At 43.5% G+C, this 6044-nt stretch overlaps 1 long non-coding RNA gene across 1 annotated transcript in view; it reads right to left on the bottom strand.

Annotated features, from left to right (window-relative positions):
* LOC102020390 overlaps nt 1-6044 on the bottom strand; it is a 40074-nt gene that overhangs the window by 24643 nt on the left and 9387 nt on the right. The window lies entirely within an intron of this gene.

The raw sequence follows: 6044 nt of genomic DNA, 5'->3' as shown, positions 1-6044 counted from the left end.
AAAAAAAAAATGCTCAAGTACCACTTATCTTGGTTTTTGTTTTGCTCTTTTTATTCTGGTAAACTTCTGGCCCTCTTAGGACCCAAGTGGACCTCTCAGACTACTTTTGCAACTATTTGTATCTTCACATTTTTTCCTCATGAGATTAACACTGTGGCAGAATTATACAGCACCTTTGCTCTCTCAACTGAAGATTAACAAAAGTCATGCTTTTCTGTAGCCTCAACTAACAATGGAAAATTTCTACACCACCACTTCACGGTTCAGCTGAGTTACAGCAATTGAAAGTCCCAGAATGCAACCTGCTTTAATTTCACAAACACCACCATAAAAAATGACACACTGTATAATTTTATTTTATCTATTTATCTATTATTTTATCTATTTATTTATTCACACGACTTTGTACTTGCCAGGCAGGCACTGTGCCACTGAGTTAAATTCCCAGCCCTATTTTTTTAATTTATTTTTTACTTACTTTTATTTTTTTATTTTATTTTATCTATTTATCTATTTTTGGTGGTACTGGGAATCGAACTCATGACCTAGTGCTTGCAAGGCAGGCGCTGTGCCACTGAGCTATATCCCCGCCCCTTATTTTTTATTTTGAGACAGGAAAGTCACCCTTGCTACGTTGCCCAGGCGAGCCAGGAACTTACTATCCTCCTACCTCAGCCTCCCAGAGGCTGGGATGACAGATGTGCACCACACCAGGCACCACATATGTTTAAATTGATAATTCATTGAGTTTTGACACATCTCTGCACCCCTGGGAGTCAGTATCAAGGTGGTAAGTATGTCTACCCCCCAATAGTTTCCTCATGCCCTTTCTGCCCCAGGCAGCCATGATCACTATCAATAATTTCTTTTCACTATAGATGACTTTACATTTTCTGTACTTTTAGAGAAATGGAATCGTTCAATTTCACTGTTTTGGTTTGGGTCTTTCACTCTTCCTAATTATCTTGAGCTTCTTCTGCTTTGTTACACATATCCATAGTTTATTCCTTGTTATTGTTAAGTAATATTTATATATACAAATGCCACCTGACTTACCATGGTTTGGTTTATGATCTTTTTTTTTTTTTTTTAAATCTTTTTGAGACAGGGTCTTGCTGCGCAGTTCAGGCTGGCCTTGAGCTCACTTTGTAGCCCAGGCTGGTCTCAAACTTGCAACGATCTTCATGCCTCAGCCTCCCGAGTGCTGGGATTACAGGCATGCACCACCACACCTGGCTATTGGTTTATGATCTTTTAACTTTACCCATCCAGCCATTCCTTTTCTTTTTCATGTGGACTATATCTTCAATAAATTGTATAAGATATTGAGCACATTATTTAAAAATAGGCTCTGTGTTAGGGGATTCTGCTTGATTGTAGGCTAATGTGTTCTGAGCATGTTTAAATTAGGCTAAGCTAAGGTGTAGTCATCAGCAAGTTAGATGTATTAAATGTATTTTTTTTTTGGTACCAGGAATCGAACTCATCACCTTGTGCTTGGCAGGCAGGTGCTTATGCTGCTGAGCTATATCCCCAGCCCTATTAAATGCATTTTGACTTATATTTTCAACATATGATTGATTTGTTGGGACATAGCCCCTTGGGGAGTCTAAAAGCATCTATACATCCAATTTTTGACCCATTTCCCTCCACTCCCGTTTTTGCCTATTACAGTTAAAGCTCCTGAAAAACATTCATGTACATAACTTCAAGTGGACAAATACTTTCATTACTCTTGGGTAAATACCTAAGCATATAATTGCTGGGTCATATAAGTGTATGTTTAACTTTTTAAGAAACTGTAAATTATTTTCTGAAGTAATTGTCCCATTTGCATTCCTGCCAGCTGGATTGCTAGGGCCAGTCTTTTGGATGGCAGCCATTCTGGGCGCACCTGGTGTTTTAACCTGTGGATGTAGCAGAGGGCTTCTTGGACTTCCTGAGCCTCAGTTTTCTCATGTGTAAAATGGGGATGAACATATCAGCTTTGAAAGGTAGTGAAGACAGTGGGCTGGCCCACGTGCAGCATGCTGTACAGGGACCAGGCCACAGTAGGTGTTTTGTAAAAGATGGCTACTTTATCACAATCGAACCCCAGGCACCCCATGAAAGTCCAACTCACCTTTGGGTATTCCCAATTATCTAGTAAAAGGTTGCTTCCCCTGCTTGGTGGGCAGTGCTGGTAGCCAGCAGGAGCAAGAAGAGTGGCACTGACTGTGCCAGGAACTATGCTAAGTGCTTGCACATGTTTAACCACTGCCAACTCTTGTGGGCTGGGTGGTTATTTTTCTTCCATGTTACAGCTGGGAAAAGTAACCCAAGTTGTGGCCAAGGTCACACAGCAGTTAAGTGATAGTGTCGGGATTTGACTCTATGACTGTTTGATTTGGGGTCCAGAATTCTCACTAAGGGAGTAATTGGGTCAAGGCTAGTACAGTGTCCAATCACAAAAGCACCTCCTGATGTTCTGTGTTATCTTTCATTCCTGAGAGGCAGAGTTTGGGACAAGGATTGAGTGTGTGTGATTTAGGAAGATAGCCAAGAGACACCAACAAGAGATACCAACAATCGACATTTCCAGGGGTGGGTATGCTGGCCCCATAAAAAGGACTCAAGAAGTTCTCAGAGGCATCCTCACTTCCTGCATGCCTAATGAACCAAATTCTAGGACATTCTGGAACATTCACTTCCTAGATTTGTTGTAAGGAGTTCACCTACTCACTGCCACCAGTATGTTGAAAAAACTGACCTATGACATAATTGAAGCATGCATCTAGGGCCAGGTATGTAGCTTAGTAGTACAGCACTTGACTACCACTCATGAGACCCTGGGTTCAATTTCCACTGCAAAAAAAAAAAAAGTAAAGTTGCATACAAAGCACACCTTTATTTCTGTCTCCCAGTGTCCTTTTCAAAACATATTCATTCAGTAGAGAAATATATTCCCTGCCAATAAATAACAACTTGTCCCCATTACACTTCTGCTCACTCTCAGCAAACAATTTCATTGCAAACACAATCTCAATTGAGAAATTAGAATGTCCAGTTAAGCTGCTAACTAAAACTCTCAGTTTGGTGGGGTTTAAATCTTCTCCACTTCCCCAGCTGGGGTCTGCCGGGGCAGGCAGCGGGGTGGCCTCCTCTCCTCTGCTTGTCCCCTCCCCGACAGGTGGGGCCCAGGGTCTTGGTGGACAGGAGGACACAGCAAGGGTCTCACTGCCACCAACCTGGCTGCTTCAGACTCTCAGCATTTAAAGCTGCATCTTTATGTTATGGGACAGTACTGTGGACAGAGGTGGCCATCCCCACAGGGCCCTCTCACCCCTGCCTTGGGGGACACACCTCTCCTCCTGAGATCCCTTGCCTCCTTCCTCAGCTCTTAGGAATCCAAACCCTAGCATCTTGCTGCTGCCTCCCTTTCCCACTCCAGGAAACCCCAGAGGACAAGACCCAGGCTGACGGCTTGCAGGTGCTCTCTGCACATAGATGGTCTGTGGGAAACTCTCAAACATCCTTTCCCTGAAAGGCCCGGGGTGCAGGCTGAGCTTGGCACACCCACACTCTGGTTCCTTTACCCATGTGGCCAGGCAGCCCACGTGTCGCAGCTTCTACATGTCCCCGCCTCATCAGATCCTGAAGCCCCACGTAGGAGTCACACACTTGAATTTTCCAAATAGCACTTTCTTTGCATGGGGAAACCCCCACTCTCCCATTCCACCCTTCCTAGGAGAGGTCCACCAAAGAATCCTTGGCTCCTTCTTCCCACCACAGGAAACCTGTGGATAAAAACTGGGGTAAAGCCGGGAGTGGTGGTGCATGCCTGTAATCCCAGCACTCAGGAGGCTGAGGCAGGAGTATTGTTGTGAGTTCTAGGTCAGCCTGGGCTACCTAGTGAGTTCAAGACCAGCCTGAACTGCATATCTCATCTCAAAAAAAAAAAAAAAAAAAAAAGAGGGTAAATCCTGGCACAGCAGGCACACTTGTAATCCCACCTACTCAAGAGGCTGAGTTAGAAGTATTGAAAGTTCAAGGCCAGCCTGGACTACGTGGCAAGAACTTGTCTCAAAAATTTAACAAATCAATAGATAGATATAGACAGATATAGATAGAGATAGAGATAGATAGATGTAAATGTAGCTATAGATACAGTTGGGGCTGTAGTTCAGTGGAAGAGTGCTTGCCTGGCATACTTAAGCCTCTGCATTTAATCCTCACATTGCAAAAGGAGGAGGGAAATAATAAATGTAGGGGTTTGACCACAGCGATATATGTGCACCCATGTCTGTAGCAGCACAATTTGTCATAGCTAAATTGTGGAAACAATCCAGATGTCCATCCACTGAGGAATGGATAAAAAAGATGTGGTATTTTTATACAATGGAGTATTACTCAGCTATTAAGAGAGATAAACTCGAGGCTTTCATAGGTAAATGGATGCAACCAGAGACCATACTCATAAGTGAAATAAATCGGACCCAGATGGGTGAACATCATATTGCCTCCTTGGTGTAGGAACCTGAAAGACTAGGTAAAACTCAAAACGTACAATAGATGATAGGAAAGGGAAAGAAATTGCTCAAAGGAAGGAATGACTGGGATGAGGGAAAGAAGAAAAAAGAAAGAAGGCAGGCAAAATATAAATATATATAGGAATAGCTGCAATGACTGTATTGCTGATGTCTGATGATGTATTGAAATGAACTGTTAATGCTTACAATTTTTTATGTTCTGATCGACTTTACATGCTTGTGTCTGGTGGTCTGAGTAACTGATCTGAAGGTAACAATATGCATATGCAGTGGAATTACAATGGTGAACTCCTACCATCTTGTCTAGTGAAACTGTATTATCTCTACTGTTTTATCGAATAATTATTTTCTTATTCCCTATAATGGTTTGAGCAATCTTTCATTCTTACATCAGGTAATCTGAGCAGTGTAATTGAGGATAGCGATATGTAACGTAACAACTACTGTTGATTCATATTACTTTGTCTTGAGACTCTGTATCACTTTGAATGTTCTTGCTTTGATTTGTTTGATTGTGATACTGGTAGGCTGCTACTGTTCTATTTCTTTCTTTCTTTGTTTCTCATTTACTACTCTCTCTAAAGTAAAACACACACAAAAAAGAAAAGAAATGTAGGGGTTTGGAATGTTCATGACCAAAACAGCAGTTATGAGCTGTGGACTGTATTCTTGGAAAATTATAACTAGTGTCACAGCAGAGCTATCATTAGCAACACTGTACAAGTCGGGTCCACCTCCTTGGCCTAGGTTTTCCTATAAGATGGAGATAACAACATTCACCTGCTGGAGTTGTTGGGTGGTAGTTAGGGACCCAGTGAAGACACAGGCCATGTCTGACACACTAGGTTCCTCATTCACAGACCTGCAGTTTCTTCTGTGTGATCATTTAGAATGGACTTGCCTCTCTGAGTGTTTTCTCATCTTTCTCAGAAGAGCGCCGATTCCATGCATCTCGTGGAGTTTGTCGAGTGAATACTTGTAAAGTGCCAGGCATGTGTTAGGAACTCGGTGCAGACTGGGTGTTACTAATACAACAGAAGGTGGAGTGAGATCTTAGGCTGGTACTGATGGAGCAAAAGGTGTGGGATCTCCACTGCTCCCTGTCCCTCTCTGTTGCAGGCCCTGTTTTGGAAAAGCTTCAGCGGGCTGGGATCCAGCAACCCTGGGAACAAAGAGGACATCCTGTCCTTCCAAGTGGCCGTGATTACTCATGTTGGGAAATCAATGTGTGACCACGAAAACACAGATGGCCTCTTAACGCTTCTGGGAAATCCAACCCCTGGGCGCATCTTCATCTCTGTGTTGAAAGCCTGTTGGCTGTCTTCTAGGTCCTGGTTCTGGGGCTGGTGAGCAAAAGGCTGGCACACTGAGAAACGGGAGTCGCTGGCCCCTTAAGGCACACCAGGCCGGTGGGTCACAAGCTTCACATGACCCTCCGACCTGGGTCGGGCGTCTCCAGTACTTGCCGAGCTTCCCCCAGCCGGGCCAGGATCCAGACCACCGGTTGGGCAATCC

Source organism: Chinchilla lanigera, unplaced genomic scaffold (genome assembly GCF_000276665.1).
Source record: "Chinchilla lanigera isolate Chin_1 unplaced genomic scaffold, ChiLan1.0 scaffold00044, whole genome shotgun sequence".
Classification (NCBI taxonomy): domain Eukaryota; kingdom Metazoa; phylum Chordata; class Mammalia; order Rodentia; family Chinchillidae; genus Chinchilla; species Chinchilla lanigera.
This window is presented reverse-complemented; position numbering and strand designations above follow the sequence as displayed.